This window comes from Equus caballus, chromosome 10, assembly GCF_041296265.1.
Source record: "Equus caballus isolate H_3958 breed thoroughbred chromosome 10, TB-T2T, whole genome shotgun sequence".
In the NCBI taxonomy this organism is placed as follows: Eukaryota; Metazoa; Chordata; class Mammalia; order Perissodactyla; family Equidae; genus Equus; species Equus caballus.
The window spans coordinates 87,337,115-87,358,065 of record NC_091693.1 but is presented as its reverse complement, the minus strand read 5'-3'; the positions used below and the strand labels follow the sequence as shown (position 1 = coordinate 87,358,065).

The following is a 20,951-nucleotide window of genomic DNA, read 5'->3' as shown; positions in this document are numbered from 1 at the left end:
TACACAGTCTTTTGAGAAAGGCTCTTACACATTGCCCTGCACAACCAACAGTCACTCAGAATGAGCACAGAACATCCGAGAGGACCACTCCAGTTCTCCAATAAAGGAGAGGGACACAGAAGGAAAATGCAACAGACAACATAGCACTAATGCAAAGAACACACAGGCCAAAGACATAGGGACTGGAAAACTCCGTAAGAAACAGAAATAACACTCAGAGCATATAAAATCATTTTTGACTGGGACCTGATTAAGTGAGGGGAGGAACTAAGACAACACCAAATGGTGCGAGGGTTGGAGCAGAGAGCAGGGACAGCAGAAACTGGATTGTTAATAAAGGCGGAAGCTACGTCCCGACCCCCACTCCAACACAGAAGGGATAGTGGCAACAACAAAGAAGGTCAAGGCCAAGTGAGTCTGTCGGCAGCGCTGAGATGGAGGGAATTCACTCAGTCTCAGAACCCTGGCACTCAACATCCAGCAGCCTCAAGCGCGGTCAGCCGTCAATGTATCCTTCACACAAGAACAACTATATGAAAAGATTAAGCAACAGGCCTTGATACATTAACCCAAAGAGGACAATACTGGGTTTTTCTTCCGAGAGTCTTAAATTGCACTTTTAAGTATCCCAATGCTTACATTTTCCATCTTTGTTAAAGGAATCTGCCCACCTCTTTGCACATACGTGAAACTCCCTTAACAAGAGAGACTGAACCTCAATTCCATGAAAATGTCTGAATTAAGCACTGTATTCTAGCACCAATCAACCAACCAGGAGCACACAGTAGCAGATCATGACAGTCCCTGAGACTGATTCTGAGGGCAGAGAATATGAGAAGAGGGGGCTGGAGATAAGGACGACACCTTTTTGTTTAGCACAAGCCAGGCTTAGAGAAAAAGGTGGGGGACAGACAGAAGCTGTGGTTGACATAATTGCTTCTGTGATTTATTAGTTTTATTTTCATCTTTAATCTCCAATTATATAGAGAGAGCTTTGTTCCCACTGGACACAAAAATGGTATTACTGTGGTATCTGTATGTGGCCTTTTCAGAATGCCACAGGAAAACCTCATTTACTGACCTAGAATGGTTTTGGACAGTATAAAGCCATTAAGTAGTTAGTGATGTAAGGCTTAAAGAGAGAGCTTATAAACTGAAGAGTATTTAACTGGCCATCTCAAACTGTGAACAATCCTTTAAAGCAGATAGGGAAAAAAACGCCCCTTCTCGAAGGAACTGCCATTTTCTCAAACTTTCAAAGAGACTGCAGATGATGCTGAGAGAGCCGAACCTTCTTCTATTTCTCTTCTTCTATTTCTCTTTTTCAATTTCTCCAAGGAACCTGTCATTGTTTCTTCACCAAAAAACAAAAAACACACCAAGCTTGGTTCCTTTCCTTTTCTTGAGCCAGTTTTAAAGCACCGTCCCTAACCCTAAAGACATAAGCCCACGCTGGTTCGCCGCCAGTGTCGCTTTGGAACTGCAGGTGACAGATGCAGTCAGAGGGCTCCCAGCTGTGGATTGGCTGCAGCCTGAGCCCGGGCGCAGCGAGCACCCTGGCAGCGCCCGCGGACGCACGTCTCGGCGGAAGAGGAGAGTTCTCAACGCCGTCGTTCCCCCTTAAATGCACTTTCGGGGCTCTTGCTGGCTATGATTAAGCGCTCGTCCAGCCTCGCATCCCTGCTTAGCCCGACCCACACAATCCATTTCATCCTCCTCGGTTCCAGATCCTTCCTCCTACAAGCCCAACCGTGGGTGATGACAATAATAGGAAAACGAAGCGGGGCTGCCGGCGGGCGGGCTGGCCGGGACCGGGCGAGGCGCTACTCGGGGCCCTCCCGCCGCAGCAGGCGCCGCGGGAAGTTCCCGGGGCGCGGGGACCCCCAGCATCCTTGCACGCCTCCTCCCTGGGGGTGGGCTCCCGGGACAGAGGCGGCTCTGCGTCCTCCCGCCGTCCCCAGACGCCCCCTCTCCTGCCCCCGCACCCCGCAGGCCCCGCGCCGGGGGGCGCCCGCCACCGCCGTTATCCCCAGCGAGCGCCCCCACATCCCCGGCCTGCCGCCCCGCGCCCCGCCCGCGGCCCCCGGGGGTTACCGTGGGAAGAGGGGGCGGCGGCAGAGGACGCGGCGGCAGCGCTGCTGCCGGTTGCGGCGGACGCGAAGGAGAAGCTGGAGGACGAGGATGATGATGAGGCGGGCGCGCTCCCCAGTCTCCATGGAACTCCCGCCCGGCCCGTTGCTAGGAGCCCCCGCGGCTCGAGCTGCGGGCTCCGCGCTTTGTTGTTCCGGGTCCCCGGCGGCCGCCGCTTCCCCGCGACAATAAATAGACGAGACGCGGCGGGGCATAGAGACGGCGCGCGGGGGCTAGAGCGCCGCCAGGCCGGCCGTCCCGGGCTCCGCGCTGGCCGCCCACTTCCGGCTCTCGCTGCTCCCTTGGCCCGCCCCTTCCCCCGTTTTCCCGGCCTCCTTCCGGTCCCGGGTGGGGCGCGTCCTGCCCGCGCGCTCGGCGGGGTGGGGGCGGGGCGGACTCTTGGGCCAGACTTTTTGGCTGGAGAATCGCTGAAAAAGATTTCAAAAAAACCCGTGTGTCCCTTGTACGTTTCTAGCCGATATCTCAACATGAGTAGTAGTTTCTGGAGCACATATAAATGGACTTTAATTTTTTTTTCTGTCAAAACCTTAGGACTTTCTCCATAGCTCCTTCAACTTCTAGAAAAGGTCCACCGCTGAAAATCATCAGCAAAGCTAGTCCTGAAGAACTAAATGTACTTTCTAAGTCTAACTTAGACGTTTTCTGTCTGAAAAAGCCCTACTTCGCCTTTTCAGTTAAAATAAACGCGTTCATTTACTTGGTCGCGCTAAAGCTCTCATTCAGGAATTCTAGTCCTAGTCCTAAAATAGAGAGAGAGATGATGGAGGATGGATGATGGACAGATAGATGGTGGATAGATGATAGGTAGATAGATAATGGATAGATGGGTAAATGGATAGATACAGAAGATGGATAGATACAGATAGATGGTGAATAGATAGATGATAGGTAGGTAGGTAGATAGATAATAGGTAGATGGACAGATATAGATAGATGACGGATAGATACAGGTACTGGATAGATAGCTAGATGATAGGTAGGTAGATAGACGATGGGTAGATGAACAGATAGAGATAGAAGGATGATGGATAGGTATGGGTGGTGGATAGATAGCTAGATGACAGGTAGGTAGGTAGATAGATGATGGGTAGATGAATAGATGGAGGTAGAAGGATGATGGATAGGTATGGGTGGTGGATAGATAGCTAGATGACAGGTAGGTAGGTAGATAGATGTTGGGTAGATGAATAGATGGAGGTAGAAGGATGATGGATAGGTATGGGTAGTGGATAGATTGCTAGATGATAGATAGGTAGGTAGATGATGGGTAGATGGACAGATAGAGATGGATGATGGCTAGATATAGTTGGTGGATAGATAGCCAGATGATAGGTAGGTAGGTAGGTAGATAATGGGTAGATGGACAGATATAGATAGATGATGGATAGATATAGGTGGTGGATAGATAACTAGATGATAGGTAGGTAGATGATGGGTAGATGGACAGAGATAGATGGATAGATGATAGATATAGATAGCTAGATGGTAGGTAGGTAGATAGATGATAGGTAGATAGATAATGGATAGACAGGTGATGAGTGGATGGATATAGATGATGGATAGATATAGACGGTGAATAGACATGATAGGTACGTAGGTAGATAGATACATGATAGGTAGATATAGATGGTGGATAGCTAGCTAGATGACGGGTAGGTAGATAAATGGAGAGATAGATGATGGATAGATAGAGATAGGTGGATCACGCAGGGAGCCTGCGTCAGTCTGTCGCCTGCCCCTCCACCATCCTTACTCCTCGGGGGTGTGGGTCAGGCCCCTGCACGGGCTGGGGCTCCGAGGCTGTTACCGCGCGGCCGGGTGCAGGAGGCGGCGGCCGCAGGCCGGGCAGGGGCGCGGGCGGAGAGCCGAGCCGGCTGGGCGACGGCGGCGGAGGGCGCTCGCAGGGCGCCGAGCGCCTGGGGACGGAGGCTCCGCGGCTCTGCGCCAGGCAGCCCTGGAACGGCCCGGCCGAGGGGCGCACGCTCGCGAGTTTGAACGGCCGGGGCCCGGGGCGCCCTCGGGGGTGGTCGGGGAGGGGGGCGCTGGCGGCGGAGCGAGACCTCAGTAACGGCCGGGACCCCGCAGCCCCGCTCCCAGGCCGGCGCGGGCCTCTGCCCCGGGGAGAGGTGGGGGCGGCAGTCGCATGCCCCCGGCCCTGGATGGGGCCAATGGGTGCCTCCGATTTAATAAAAGGCCACGAGGCGGGCTCATGGGTACCGGGCCTCTGATTGATGCGAATCGTGGATGAAAAAGGATAAAGCCACTGTCCTTTTGACAGAGAAGATGCGGACTGACTTTTGGGGGATATGGAAGTATGCAGATATCTGGGATTTTCGTTATTTATGGGGGCTCCCAGGATGCCTTTTGGTCTTTTGCTTCCCGCTCTTGAGTGTTCAGAAAAATATCTGAGCGTTTAGAAGTTCTGTGAAATTATAGAATTTCCAGTTTGTTTCAATTTCTGTACTAACTTATTTTTCAAATAATATTAAATAATTATAGCTTGTGTTAGGTGTTATGAGGAAAATGAGCAAGAGGCTGGGTTAGAAAGTACCGTCTGTGTGGTAGTGGGGAAACGACTTTTAGGAGGTAACATTTCAGCTGTGAGCTACAAAGGGTGGGAGGGGAGGGGATGCGCATAGAGTGTTCCAGGCAGAGGGAACAGGATATGCTAAGAGTTTGCTGTACTGAGTATTAGCCTGGGAGGGGCATGGTGGTTGGAGCAAGCAGAAGAGCGATGAGATGAAATTGGAGAGAAACTAAGGCCTTGAACCTGCAGTGCCTCCTAGACTATAGAAGGGAGTTTGGATTTTCTCCCACGTGCTAGGGGAAGTGAGGGTTTTAAGCTGTAGAGTGACATGGTCTGATTTACCAAGGAAATGACAGGGGAAAGGCTCTATTCCAGTGACCACTGCCACTGCTGAAAAGTCAATTTTACAGCAACAGCGACCAGTTCTAAGGTCATTATGAGGCACCCTCCCTCCAGGGGACCAGCAAGATACATCAGTTACTTTGGACTCCCTTTTGTCATGGATGGTCAACAATTTGTCTCACTACAATAGTTCCTCGTTCTGGAATTGGATTCGGTGTTGCTGCGAGCACCATTCTCCGTAGACTTACTGAATGCTCATACACCATTCCTCTGACCAAGGAATTCACTGCATTATGAAAGAAGTAGGACAATGAGATAAAGCCCACAGGCTTCACTGGTCTTATAACGTGCTCCATTATTCGGGTGCCAGGTAAGGTTAGAATATACAGTATGTGTTCTGAACCAGGACTCTTGATTAATAAAGAAATTGAGACCTGGGCTGGGAAAACAGTGGGCTTCATCAGTTAGATCAGTGCTTCTTAAAATGTGGTATAGAGACTGAAGCCAGTCTGTAAACTGTACTGAATGAAACAGGTATGGACACTGAGAGGAGCATTTTGAAACTTTTAATAATTGGCATTACTGTGACATCTGAGCATGCAATTTCGTATTTATGAAAGCATTTGTCTGTGTTGGGTTGGTAACTAAAAATAAAAAAAAAAAACATTGATCCTTCAACACCGAGAGTTATGTCCACTAAGGCTTTAGCTTTATGAACTTGGTTTAAAAAAATCAGGCTGTTAGATTAGGTTGGCTACTGCTTGCCTCTCACAGTGCAGTGAGAGACGGACTGTGGTTCCCCATGGCCCTTCTGAAAGAGATGGGCACTAGCGGGGGTGATACTTACACAGCACTGATAACAAGAGTCTTTTCTGCCAGTGGTTTAGTTTTCCTCTACTGACAGGGATCACATAATCGCTACTCTGCCAATTGAAACAATGAAATGTTCTGCCCCACATAAAGTTACTACGCTCACTAGAAATGTGGAGACCCAGCAGAGCAGTGGTGTCACGGGGGCCTCAGTCCTCAGGACCCTTCTCAAATATCTTCTGTGCCCCTTACCAACGGGAAAAGTTAGTTCCTCCTGTTATGGCATTCGAGCGGTGTACGACTCAGGGGATAAAGTCTGATGCTGTAACCGGGCTTTATGATCCCAGCTTGTTCCCTCCCCCACCTGGCCCCTGCTCTCAGATAGCATCTGTGGCAAACATGGTGAACGAAGATCTAGGGAGGTGGACAGAGTAGCCAGGCCAGTTTCCAAGAGAGAAACAGCAAGGGCAGAGTCCATACTCAATGAAATTTCTGATAACAAGCTAATGGATTTCCCCCAAATGACATTGACTGGCAGCCAAGTCAGTTTTAAGGTATTGCCAGAAAGTCTTCAGCCTGGCAAATGGCATCTACTGGTGTATAGTCTCAAAGACAACATCTCAGTTTCCGTATGTGCAGAAAGGTGAATTTGGTTGTCAGGGCAGTCCCAGGAGATTTCTTCTCACTACTCTAATGCAGGGTCTTTGAGGAGAACAGACAAAGGACATCTTGGCACTCTGATCAGCTGACCAAAGATCTCAGTTCTCTGCTGAAGAAGAGAGGTCTTCTTACACCATTACCCCTGTCCAACAGGATCTGGTACATGCTCACCACCATGGCATATTGTGACTCCTTTTTGCCCTTTCTCATCAGTTTTTGTTATCCCATTCCGCCCTGCCCCCTTGTATATTTGTGCATTGGGGAAAAATTCATTGTTCATCATTTAGCTATATCTGGACCTGATCAAGACTGACTACACTCAAAGATCCTGAATTTGGGCTGGAGGTGACTTTGACTTTTTCCCTCCCACTGGGTAGGGATTGAGTACATTTTCAATTGCATGTGGGATAGTTGCTTTATGTTAAGAGAAACTACAGATATGGAGAAAACTCTGTGTGTGCCTATGTGTGTGTGTGTGTGTGTGTGTGTGCACTGAGCAGCCAGAGGGTGCCATGGAGGGAACATTTATTGTTTGTCAACCCAGACCTCCTCTCTTCTTTTGGGGGTACTCTTCCTTCTTATTTGGGGGAACTACTCCTACTCTTTGCCCACCTCCAACCTCATGTGGGTCCGAATGGGAGGTGCCATAGCCACAGTGAAGGCTAGGGAGGGGGTTTTCTAAGTGAAGCTGGGGCAACTATATAGGACTTGTCCTGTAATGGAGTTCCAAATTCACTCTTGATGCCTGCTCTGCAAAGATAGATCTTGACCCTTTGAATAGTCTTCTTTGTTAGGTACTGCAGGGTTAAGCTTTGTCAGTAGCAAGCGCTGGAGAGACACTGAAGTAGGAATGGGTTTTGCTTCTGGGTTCCAGTTTGCTCCCTTGACAGGCTCCTGAAGCGTGGAAGGCTTCTCTAGAATCCTAGACAGGGACTGGGAGGGAATAGGTTTGGAAGATGGGTGACAAGAAGTGTGGGGAAGAGGTAGAAAGATGGATTTCTCTGAATGGGCACATGCTGTCTGTGTCCTATTTGAATGCACGCTAAAGGTATACACTACAGAGGAGACTGTTAGCAATCAAGTGGACAAAATGCCACACTCTGTGTCTGTCAGCCAGCCCCTTTGCCCAGCCGCCCCAGTGCTGCTCAGCTGGCCCATGAACAAAATGGCCATGGTGGTAGGAAAGCAGGCTATGCATGTGCTCAACAACCTGGATTTCCCCTTACCGAGGCTCATCTTACGGACACTACTGCCAAGTCCCTAATGTGTCAAGAGCAGAGAACAACACTGACTCCTGATATGGCCCTGCTCCCCAGGCGATGAACCAGCCATCTGGCGGCAAGTTGATTACATTGGACCTCTTCCAACACTGAGGGAACAAAGATTCATTCTCATTGGAATAATCACATATTCTGGAAATGGTTTGGCTTTTACCGCTCATAATGTTTCTGCCAGCGCCACTATCTGTGAACTCACAAAATGGTTTATCCACCATCAGTGCATTCCAAGCAACACTGCATCTGACCAGGGAACTCGGTTCACAGCAAAGGAAGGCAGGAATGGGTCCATGTCTATGGAATTAACTGATCTTACCAGATACATCATAACTTAGAAGCAGGTGGCTTAGCTAAACAGTGAAATGACTTGCTGAAGACTCAGGTATGACACAGTTGGGAGGCAGCACCCTGGAAAAATGGAATTCTGCCTTACAGGATATATTTTGAGTCAGAGACTGTTATGCAGTACTCTCTCTTCCATCGCCAGAATACATCTGAGTTCAGGTATGTCAGTGGGCGTGGCTCGTCTCAAATTTCACCTAATAATCCACTCAGAAATTTTCCTCCCTTAACCAGAGACTGACTACTGCTGGGGACCTTAGTCCCCAAGGGGAGAATGCTTCTCTCGAGAGATGCAACACTGGTTCCACTGAACTGGAAGGCGAGACTACCACCTGGCTACTTTGGGATCCTTTTACCCCTGAAACGGAAAGCAAAAATAGGGAGGATCTGATGGCTGGAGTAATCTTTTAATTTTTTTTACTCCTACAAGTATTTGCTGCATAAATAACTCATACAAATATATAAAAAGATCATTAAATATTTACTTTTATAATTGAAGAAATTATATGCGAAAATCACACCCAAGCAAATTAGAGCAATTTTAAACTCTTCCTTATACCTAATTATCGACAACAAATAAAACCCTCACCAGAGCTGTTAACTTTGAGTGAACTGACACCCGCAGATGGTGACACTGAGGGACATTGGCTTACTTGTACACAATGGGGGCGAGGAGGACAGTCTGGAACCCAGGAGATTGTCTGGGGATCCCCCTCGTACTTCCATGTCTAATATTAAGGTTAATGAAAAATTACGGCAACTGAAAATAAGAGATGAGGTGCTTTGGAGAGAAGGTTTGGGTCCCTCCACCAAACAAAGAATCCCAACCAGCAGACGTTCCGGCTGAGGGCAGGGGAAATACAGAATGGATAGAGGAAAACAGAAGCCACAGATGTTCATCACAGCCTGGTGAACAATTACAGAAACGAGGACTGCAGTATCTTCGCAGAGTTTCTATTGTTTTGTTCCATCTATGTGTTTATCTGCGTTTTGCTGACCTTTTTTTTTTTTTTGCTTTCTCTCCTTCCCATTGTAATTTTATATTCAAGTTGTCAGAAGTTGTATTAGTTTCCCGGGGATGCTGTAACAAAGTACCACAAACTCGTGGCTTAAAACAACAGGACTTTCTTCTCTCACAGTTCAGGAGCCCAGAATTCTTAAATCAAAGAGTCGGCAGCTTTGGTTTCTTTCCGAGACTCTGAGGGAGAACGTGAGCCCTGTTGTCTCCTAGTTTCTGATGGGCACCTGGTGATCCTCGACATTCCTTGGCCTGTCACCCATCACTCCAACCTCTGCCTCCATCTTAAGATCGTCTTTTCCACCGTGTCTCTATGTCTCAAATCCTCCTCTTCCTTCCCTTATAAGGACACCGGTCACTGGATTTAGGGCCCGCTCTAAATCCAGGATGATCTCATCTCAGGATCTTTAATTTAATTATATCTGCAAGGACCCTATTTCCAAATAGGGTCACATTCATAGGTCCTGGGGGTTAGGACTTAGACATTCTCTCTCGAGGCCACAATGCAACTCACACAGAAGCTGACTTTACGACTGCTCTTTAGGTAACAGAATGCTCAGAGGAACTGTGGCTGAATTTGAGGATTAATTAATATAGCCAGCGATCGATACAATGGCTCTGAGGCTCCTTATTTTGGGGAAAAGGAGAGAACTTCACTTGTAAGAAGGACAGTGGTCTCTTATTGCCCAGAAATGCAGGGTTGTTCTGTTGTAGAAAGGTGCCACGGAAGCTGAGTGCTCCGGCACGGTCCTGTAGGGCACATGACACCCACACAGTGAGCAGCGTCTCTGGCGTCTGCCTCCTGCAGCACACGAGGCTCCTAGCGCCCACCCGGCAGGGCACCCCAAACCTCCTCCCCATCACGCGGTTTTGTAGGTGAGCCCCTTCAGTGGGACAGCTCCCTGTGGACCGCTTTCCCCACCACCTACCCGGCGGGTTTCCAGTGGATTCCATCTGTGAAACATCACCGCAAATCCTAAGTCGTTCAGCGAGCCGTGGCCCTGCCCACGCCCACAAGGTCTGGAGCTCAGCCACGTCGGGGGCGGGGCGGGGTGGGGTGGGCTCCTCCCGGGCGCTCAGTCTCAGCCCAGGAGTTAGTTCTAGCTCTTTATATGTGCTAGTCCTACATTCTTTAGAGTGTTCCTTATTGCCTACTAGCCAAGCCCTCGGTACTCCAACCCCCTGTTACAGTTCATTCTTTACATTGTACTGTGTCTGCTCAAATTACTGTGCGGCTTTCCCTTTCCTGATGGCACTCATTCACCCCACTTTCCTGGTCCTGTGATTGGCTGGGAAGAGGTTGTATGACCACGCCAGGTCAAACAGAGTCCTCCCTCAGGGTTTATTGAGGAACAGCCGGGAAAAAGAACAGCTTCCTTGTCTGGCGGTGAAAGTGGCAAGGTGTGAATTGAGGGCGACAGGCTGATCTATCCTCTTCTGTAAGGCGGAGGACGCTCCTCACTAGAGATAACAAAGCTGACGCTGCGAGAGAAGCAGAGACAGGAGGTGGAGAGAAAAGAGAAGCAAGCGCACGACTGCTTGGATGGAGGGGCTGAGGGTGTGAAGAAGTCCGTTCTCCTCAAATGTGTCTGTAAATGCAACGTTATCCCCATCTAGCTAATGATAACTTTAATGAAATTAATCAGATTCTAAATTTCACCTGAAAAGGAAAATGCAAGAGCATGACACGGACAATTTTGGACAAGAAGAATATTAAACTGCCAGATAAAAAAACACATTAAAAAGCAACAATAATTCATGTAGTATAGAATTGGGGCAGGGATGGACAAAAATATGAGTGAGGAAGAATGGAAAATACAGACGCATGTATTTAAATCTAGTAAATGATAAATGTGGCATTTAAAGTCTGTTGGAAAAGGGTAAACAGTCAATAAATAGTATTGAGACAGCTGGATATTCATTTAAAAAATATATATATAGTCAGATCTGTATTTCCTAACAAAAATAAATTCCACATGGATTAAGGATCCCCACTGTCTCTAATTTTAGCTTCTTTTTGGAGTTCTTATGACATTTGTCAACTGTATGCGTTTCATAGACCCTCAGCTCTGTTAGGTTTTATCATCAAATCTCTATCCATCTAGTTTACTTATAAATGAAGATGTAACCTTTTTTTCTACACAAATAATACATGAATGCATTTTCTCTGTAGAAATTCAGACAGCACAGACATACACACAAATGAAATCCTTTATAGTTTCCCTCCTCTTGCCCGTCCACTCCCTCCTCAGAATTAACACCATAGTGTGACGTCTACTTTACGTGTTCAGGAATTCTCCACTCTCCTGGTATGCTGGTGGCACCCAGACTCATGTTTAGTGCTGCCGTGATATTTCTTCTGCTAATTTCATTGCACTTTGAACTGCGAATGAGATAAATGTGTGCTTCTAGGCCATCTTCTTGAAACAAAAGTTCTGCCGGTCATTTGGTAAGTGATTCGATTCACAACTAAGATAAATAACATTATTTTGAAATATATAAAATACAAAATTATTTTGAAACTGCATCTTGCCCTCTAGTGGTGGGAAATTTATCTACTACTTTATTTCTACCCTGGAAATTTTATCCTGCACACGTGGCAACACCGTTAAGTTGGGGAAGAAGGGTGGAGGCTGATGCAAGAAGTGTGTCCTTAGACTTGTACTGCTTGAAAGAGGAGTTAAGATTTGATCAATTTTAGACTTGTCGAATTGTTAAATGCTGTTACTAAAAGACTACTACTATTATAAAGAGAATAAAAAATAGAGTATAAATTTCCATCTAGTAGAAGACAAAAATTAAGTAATAAAACAAAGAGACAATTAAACAAATATTAAAAAGGAAGAGAGGAAAAAATAAGCATAAAAAAGTCAAAAATAAAGCCTAAGATAAGATAGCGGAAACAAGTTCTAAACTTCCAGTAAACATAATACATGTAGATGGATTAAACTCACATGCAAAACAAAGGAGAAAATATAATAATGGATTAAAAATCATTCCATTACATTCTGTGTATAGATATATTGAGTTTACCAGTTTAAAAACAGAGATTGTTCTGCTAGATTTAAAAAATATACAAATAAAAAAAATATATGTCTCCAAAAAATTCTTTATATTTGAAAAAAAAGTATGAAAACTAAATAAAAGAAAAGATTCCAGAAAAATAATAACCATAAAAACTAGTAACCATATAAATATCAACAAAATAAAAGCAAAAATTAATAGATATATGGTGAGAAACTGAAAAATTTCTATCAGGGTAGATATACCAATAAATTTCTCTGAATTTATTGATACACAAAAATTAATAGAGATACATAAGATTTTACTAACACAGTTAATATGCCTTTTATTTGCTTTTAAAAAAAGGCCTGAAAATTTATGAGTTAAGGGTCCAACATAAGATTAGAGAAAGAAAAGCAGAAGCTCCAAGAAAGTAGAAAAAAATATATTATGAACATAAAGACAGAAATTAATGAAATAGAAAACAGAGAAAATAGAGAGGATTCTATTTATTTTTTTAAAGTGTAATAAAATAGACAACACTTGCATGAGTCTGACCAAGAAAAACAAGAGATAAAGCCAAAATAAAAACAATTGGGATTGAAAAAGGAAGTCAACTTCAGATACAGCAAAAACTAAAAAGATAAAAAGAGAACACTGTAAACAACTTTATGCCAATAAATTTGAACATTTCAAAGAGATGCACAACTTTCTAAAATATAGGTTAGCAAAAATAACTCAGAAAGACCTCTGGATTCTGGAAATTGACCAATTCTCTTGCTGAAAACTAGTAAAAATGCTGGGAGAAAAATCTAGAAACCTTTCTTGAAAGCAAATACTGAAAAGAGAATAAGAAACTATGAGACCAAAATTAAGAACAAAGAAGAACCAAGAAAGGTAAATGAACATTAGAAGGTATTTTTGCTCTGTGAGCATTGGCCATTCATGAGAACTGGAAGTTTCTTTCTGATGTCCTCACTAAATGAAGGGCAGGGCAATAACCCAGGGATTGCACAAGGTGGAAAGGTGAATAGGAAGTCCTCCTGGCACTAAGATGGGACATAAAAGGCTATATCCTGAGGGTAAGGATGTACCTGAAGTAAACAAGTCCTCTTGTGGCTTTTTCCATCATGCCAGTGGTCCAGGGAATTTCAAGCTTTGAATTTATAGTAAGATGATCTCAGACTAATAGTGTCCCTAGATGCCTAGCATAAACATAGACCTCTCTGTAAGAAGGTAGGTTTCAAATTATTCCTAAGAATAAGTTTTCAGATACTATTACCCCAGCACATATGTAGTTAGACTTAAACAGGCACATAATGAAGGAAGACAACATGAGCAAGAAACAACAGAAACAACAGAAATAGAACCACAAATACTTAATATTTGGATTTAGAAGGTTATCAAACAGTAGTAAAACAACTATGCTTACTATTTAATAAAATAGAAGATACATTTGAAATATCTGTAGGAAAAAAATTACATAGCAGATTTGAAAAGGGATGAGATGGAATTTCTAGAACCAAAAAATGTAATTCCTGAAATTAAGAATGTGGTTGGTAGCTATAACAGCAGAGTAAACACAGCTGAAAAGAGAATTGGTGAACTAGAAGATCGGTCTGAAAAAATATTTTAAAAATGAAATAGACGAAAAGAAAATACAGAAGAGAAGGCAAGAGACGTAAGTGGTAGAGGAGAAAGGAGTGACATACACTTAATCAGAACCCAGGAAGTAGAAGACGGAAAATTGGGCAGAGATAATATCTGAAGAAGTAATGGGTGAGATATATATATATATATATGATTAATAAGAATTACAAATGTCCATTTAATTGAGATTCATTGAGAAAAAGAGAAAGTACAAACAATTATTATCAGGCATACAAAAGAAGACGTTACAGATGTTGTAGAAATTAAAACCAATTAGAGGACATTACAAACATTTGCTCATACCAATGAGTTTGAAAATGTAGATGATAAAGACAAATTCCTAGAAAAACTTATTTTGCCACACCTAAAATCTTAAATTAAGAGCCAAAATTTTCCCACAAAGAAAATTCCAGGTCCAGATGGCTTTTTGTGGATAACAAACATTCAGGTAGCAAACATTCAAACAGGAAAAATAATTCCAATCTTACATGAAGTGTTCCAAATACTAGAAAAATAGCAAATACTCCTAGATTCATTTGATGAAACTAGAGTGACTTGTTACCAAAACAGGGCAGAGAGAGTGTGAGATATGAAAATTACTGGGCAGCTTGAATCATTAGGCAAAATTCTTGAACAAGATGGTGGAGAAATGATAATCTTCTCAACAAATAGTGCTGGACTAATTTGGTGGTCAAATCTATACCTTGAAGCACATATAAAAATTAATTCAAAGGGCTGGCCCAGTGGTGGAGCGGTTAAGTGCGCAAGTTCTGCTTCGGAGGCCCGGGGTTCGCTGGGGTTCGGATCCCAGGTGCAGATATGGCATCGCTTGGCAAGCTGTGCTGTGGTAGGTGTCCCACCTATAAAGTAGAGGAAGATGGGCACGGATGTTAGCTCAGGGCCAGTCTTCCTCTGCAAAAAGAGGAATGTTAGCTCAGGGCTAATCTTCCTCAAAAAAAAAAAAATTAATTCAAAATAGATCCTATGCCTAAGACTTGAAACTATGAAACTACTTGAAGAAAACGTAGGGGAAAATTTTGTGACCTCGGATTAGGCAAATATTTCTTATATATGACATCAAAAGAATATTCATTAAAGAACAAACTAATACATTGGACTTCATCAAAGTTAAAAACTTCTGCTCTTCGAAAGATATTGTGAAGAGAATGAAAAGGTAAGCTACAGACTTGGAGAAAATACTTGCAAGTCATATATCTTATGAAAACTTTAAAAGAACACAGTGATAAGAAAACAACTCTCAATGAAACAAGGAGCAAAGGATTTTAACAGACTCTTCACCAGAGAAGATATACAGGTGACAAATAAGCACATGAAAAGATGTTCAACATAATTAGTCGTTAGAGAAATGGAAATAAAACCACAATGAGATAACACTACACAGCTATTAAAACAGCTAAAACTTAAAAAAACTGGTCAAACCAAGTATTAACAAGGATGTGAAGGAAATGGATCTCTTATACACTGCTGGTGGGAACGTAAAATGTAAAACCACTTTAGAAAACCATTTGCAGCGTGCTAAAAAGTTAAATCTATACCTACCATATGATCGAGCCATTTTACTCCTAGGAATGAAAGTATGTGTTTATGCAAAGACTTGCATGCAAATATTTGTGGCAGCTTTATTTTTAACAGCCAAAAACAAGAAGTAATCCAAATGTACATCAACAGGTGGATGGACAAACTAATGGTGAAATCACCACAAAATGGCACACTACTCAGAAATAAAAAGGAATGAACTATTGATATGGGCACAAGAACATGATGAATCAAAAATTATTATGCTGAGTAAAAAAGTGTCAGCAAAACTAAGTACTCACTGTATGATTCCATTTAAGTAAAATTCCAGGAAATGCAAACTCATATGTAGAGACAGAAAGCAGGTCAGTGGTTCCCTAGGGATGAAGGAGAGGGGTGAGAGGAAGACGTTAGAGAGGGGCATAGGGAAACATCTTGGAGAGATGGATAGGGTCATTCCTGATTGTGGTGATGGTTTCTTCAGTGCATATATATGTCAAAATTATAAAATTGTACACTAAAATATGTGCAGTTTATTATGTGTCAATTATACCTTGATAAAGCGCTTAACCTACTAGCCAAGACATAGAAAGGGAAATATACCATGACCACGTGAGTTTATCCCAGGAATGCAAGGTTGCTTTCACATAAGAAAGTACATAAATGTAATCCACTAAATGAATAGTTCAAAGAAGAAAATCAGACGAATATCTCAATAGATGCAAAAAAGACATTTGATGAATTTCAAAATGCATTTGTGATTTAAAACATTACTTACAAAGTCAGGAATAAAACCAAACTTCCTTAAACTGATAAAGAGTACTACTACCACTCATAATAATAACTTTACTGCAAATATCACACCTAACGGTGAAACGCCAAACACTTTCCCTTCAAGAATGGGACTGAGACAAGGACATTTGCTAGTAAACTTTCGTTTTGTTCCAACCAGCTCTCTACTGGAGTACTAGCCAGGTGAGTAGGGCAAGAAAAATGGATCAAAGATACAAGAATTTTAAAAACAGAATAGCCATTACTAGCAGATGAGATGGTCATGTACATTGAAAATTCAAAAGAATTTATAGATAAGTCATCAGAATAAAAAAGGAGTTTATCAAGGTTGCTGAATAAAACATAAATATATAAAAACACAAAAGTTAATTGCATTTCTATATATTAGCTAACAACCAGGAACTAGAAATCGCTCTACTTTAAACAGAAAGAGATGTGATAGAGGACATCAGATGCATATGAAACCATTGGGAGATTTGGGCTTCCAAGTGTGAATCTCAGAACCACAGAGAATGAGCCTCCGAACATCACAGTGGACAGGGTAGAGACACAGGCGACTGCGTCCAGTAACACGCCACCAAGGCTGCAACTCAGAAATGTGGAATCAGAAGCCATTTCTCAACTGCCTCTCAACTCAACACCCGTGGAGTGCGACTGGATTCCAGAACTCTGCTGCAGACAGGTTCCATATTTCAGCGACCTTGCTTACTAGCCCCAAGCCACTAAAGTGACAGAAAGATGACTTCTGCCTTACTTCTGTCTTCCAAATCTCCTGTAAATTTATATACTTGGTATAAACTAATTCACAGAGATAAAGCTACCTTCAGGAGAATCTGCAGGATACAGATTTTAGCTTCCCAGACTCTGTTAGAAGTGAAAGGGATAATACCTCTGTGACACTAGAAAGGAGTAGAAATGAGAACTGAAGGTCAATCAACCACATCCACTTGAATTAGCAACAAAAAGTTGAAAGAATGTAACATAAAAATATGATGTGTACAGAATCCACAAAACAAAGTACTCAAGAATACATATAATAAAATATGCAAGAGATTTGTATAAAAATAATTATGGAATTAAATTGAAAAAGACTTATAGAAATGCAGGTATATATCATTTTTATAGATAGAAAAACTCAATATCTAAAAGAAGTAATTTCTTCCCAAACTGTTCTATTGATTCAATAGAATTTCAATCCAGATCGCCACAAGTTTTTTTTTTTTTTCCCGAGGAAGATTCACCCTGTCGCCAATCTTCCTCTTTTTGCTTGAGGAAGATTCCCCCTGAGCTTACATCTCTGACAACCTTCCTCTATTTTGTATGTGGGATGCTGCCACAGCATGGCTTGATGAGTGCTGTGTAGGTCCCCACCTGGGATCCAAATCCATGAATCCTGGGCTGCCAAAGCGGAGCATGAGAACTAAACCACTATGCCACCAGGCTGGCCGTGGGAAGTATTTCTTAAACAAGATACAAAAGGCAATAACCATAAAGAAGTCAAATCTTACAACATTAAAATTCGTATCCTCATTCCAAGAAAAAACACCTTAGAGAAAGAGGAAAGACAAGCTACAACCTGAAGAATATATTTGTAACTTACATAAAGGATTAGTGTAGTGTACATTTTGTATGGAGAACGTCTATAAATGAATAAGAAAAGATCAGGCAATCCAGTTTAAAAATAGACAAAAGGCATGAAGAGCATTTCACAGTAGAAGCATGACCATATGAATAAACAGTGAGTGAAGTAGGGAAAGATGCTCCATCTCATTTCATTAGTGATCACCAGGGTAACTCCTGCACCTGGATGGGCTACCTACATGAAAACACGCATAGCTGCGTTACTAATAGCCCAAGTTATACACAATCCCAGAATCTCTTGAGGATAGAATGGGTAAATTGTGGTGTGTTTACAGAGAGGGATATTCTATAGCAGTAAAACTGAATAAACTAAAGCTAGAGGCAATCATACAGATTCATCTTAGCCATTTAATACTGAGTGTCATGAGCATGTTGCAAAGACTACAGAGTATGATGCCAGCTAAAAGACAAGCAAAGTGAAGCACACTTGGAAAGCTCTTTTGAAACAAAGGTTAAAAAAAACCCTAATAATAATGATTTTTTTAGAAGTAAGGGTATTACAAACAAAAAATCCAGGGCAGTGTTTACCCCCTTCACTGGATTGGGGTGATTTTGTATCTCTCCTCCAAGCAGCTGTTAGAGTTACTTCCATTAGGAACTGATTCTTTCTAGTTTTCCTCCGAGATGGTAGCTTTATACATAAAGTTTGATTTTAGCACCTTGTCTAGGGTATACAAATTAAACACTGATCACCAGTGTTTTCATTTGTAACTTCCATCACAATCTTCCTTAGTTCATTTTTCCCTGGAGGTCCCCAAACTTTCAGAGGTTTGCTGAGCTTGCTGTTTTCCTACCTTCCATCTGCTGGGAACGCCCTCACCTCTCGCCCCCCTCCCTTCCCTGTTCTTGGGCACGTGCTTGTTCAGCCTGCTCCTGAAGACTTTGTCTCATCACTCTCTTCTCACAATCTTAGTAGATTCAGGCTCAGTGCCAAGTCAGCTTTGGAATCATAAATTAGAGCTAGAAGGGACTTTGGAGATCAGTCTTATAAGTAAGGAAACGAAGGTCCACACGAGAACGTGGTTCTGCCTCACTTGTCTTCCTCCCGAACTCCATACTCATTCAGTAACTCGGGATCCCTGCTGTGAAAACACAGAAGAGGAAACGAGGAACAAGGCTGCCACCGTGTGGTGCGATGCTTGAAGGGAAAGGAGGGTTTATACAGGGTAGTGTGTGCACAACGCAGCCATCAAATTTCATGAGAAAAAAAATGTAACTTCGATTGCATTTTGTAGGCGTTCACAGAAAAGATATGCCACCCAAAAGGTAACAGATGCTTCCCAGCAGCATCTCTCAAAGAAAGGACCTTAGTTGAGGCACCACATTTTCAGCCTAGAATCTCTTAGCACATCACAGAAAAATTAGTCTCTTGGCGAGAAATTCAGGCTGACTGAAGACAGCACCAATTTTCTAATCAGATGGTCCCAGGTTCAGATTTTTAGATCGATAACTTACTGTGTGTCCTTGAGCTTCAGTTTCCTCATTTGTTAAAATGAAAAGAACAGTAGCATGTACTTACATAGTATAGCGCTTGTTTCGTTATCCTGCATCAGGGAGATAAAGTATGCAAGCATCTATTCAAGAGCAAGACTCAATAAATGTTCTTTGTTCCCTTGGGATTCTTAGATGATGATGATGGTGGTATCTAGAGAAACCCTGGGATGGAGGTACCCGGGAAGTTGATTTGTAAACCATTTTGTGTGATGAACTGAAAAATAAAAACACAAGACGAGAGTGGTTTGGGTAGTGCTCCAGTTATCCACGAACTGCCTCTCAGCTCCAAATGCCCGATTCTGGAGCTGGATTTTATAAGCATCTCTTCTTGCAGCGGCACGATGCTAAAATTTGTCAGTAGAGGGCGCTGGAGGGATGCTGCAGGAGGAAGGGGCTTCCCTTTCTGGTTGGCACATTGTCCTCCTTCTAGCAGGCTCCTTGGTGGGGCAGCTTCTGCAGGCCAGGCTCCTGTGGCACGTTTGGCAGCCAACAGCCACTGGTGGCAAACAGAACACAGCACCTGCGTGTGGGGACCTCCAGCCAGCATCTCCTCCAGTGGCTTTACAATTACTTCCATGGTGTGGCACCTCTTGTGGATGGCTTTTCCTTGCAGAATTCCCAGATGGCAAATTCCCAGTTTGCCAGCCTCTGCTTTCCTCCACCCCAGAAAGATATTCCCTGCATACTAGTCTCAGGTGAAATTCCTCGCTTGCCAGCCTCTGCTCCAACCAGCCGTGGACCAGCTCTGGCCCAGAACAGTCCAGGATCTTCATCCAGTGGACTTCTCCAATCAGGAAGGCCTGAATCCTAGCCGTGGAAGGGGGCTGCTCTTCCAAGTTTGTTCCCTCCATGGGTACACACCCTCAGCCCCGGTGTTCTCCCTTTCGAGTTAATCCTCTGCTGTAATTAATAACTTTTAAAATTAAACTTTCCTTGTTCAGATTGCTATGTGGTTTCTGCCTTTTGATGGGACTCTGACTATAAAGGTGGATTCTTCATCCAGCTTCTGTGAAAACCCAATGAACTCTATTCTACCATAAAAGTACCATTCTTGTGACAAAGTCTCCCTTCACAAAAATCTTCTTTCCACACTGTCCTGTCCCTTCTAGATTCTTCATTTGGTTGACAGATTCAAGGATCTAAAACCAATTTTTTTGGACCATCTTCTTTCTTTCTTCTTCTTCTTTGTTTTTTGCTTGAGGAAGATTGGCCCTGAGCTAACATCTGTGCCAATCTTCCTCTATTTTTTGTATGTGGCATGCTGCCACAGCACGGCTTAATGATCAGTGCATAGGTCTGCACCTGGGATTCAAACATGTAAACCTTGGGCTGTCGAAGCAGAGCACATGAACTTAACCACTAAGCCACCAGGCTGGCCCTGGACCATTTTCTTTATAAATTCTTCATAAGGGGCTCTGTCGTGAATCTGAACCTCCGTTATATTGTACTGTCTCAGTAAAACCGTCAATTTTAATATTCTCTCATACAATACTGGTCCTGATTATTTTTTTCGGAATTTCTTTTATAAGGAATAAATTGTCAATGCTATAATTTTTGTATCAAAATTTATATAAATAAATTTATATATATTTTATAAGCTAAATACATGTTTATATATATAAACTATATATATTTATAACCTCAATTATATGTATATTTTTCACTCTCTTATTCTAGGAAAATTTTAAGACAGCTTTCATAGATTTGG

The 20,951-nt window shown here is 43.1% G+C and overlaps 1 protein-coding gene across 9 annotated transcripts in view; it reads right to left on the bottom strand.

The window, feature by feature from the left end:
• Positions 1-4,285, bottom strand: part of TBPL1 (TATA-box binding protein like 1) — a 31,377-nt gene extending 27,092 nt beyond the window's left edge. For 2 of the 9 annotated variants that reach the window (XM_023649388.2, XM_023649386.2), the window contains exon 1: positions 2,095-2,553. The gene's annotated coding sequence lies outside the window, so the exon portion shown is untranslated. Of the gene's footprint in view, positions 1-2,094; positions 2,559-3,904 lie in introns of those variants that run through there. The other 7 variants (XM_023649392.2, XM_070222760.1, XM_070222761.1 and 4 more) reach the window with 7 other exon arrangements.
• Between the last annotated feature and the right edge of the window lie 16,666 nt (positions 4,286-20,951).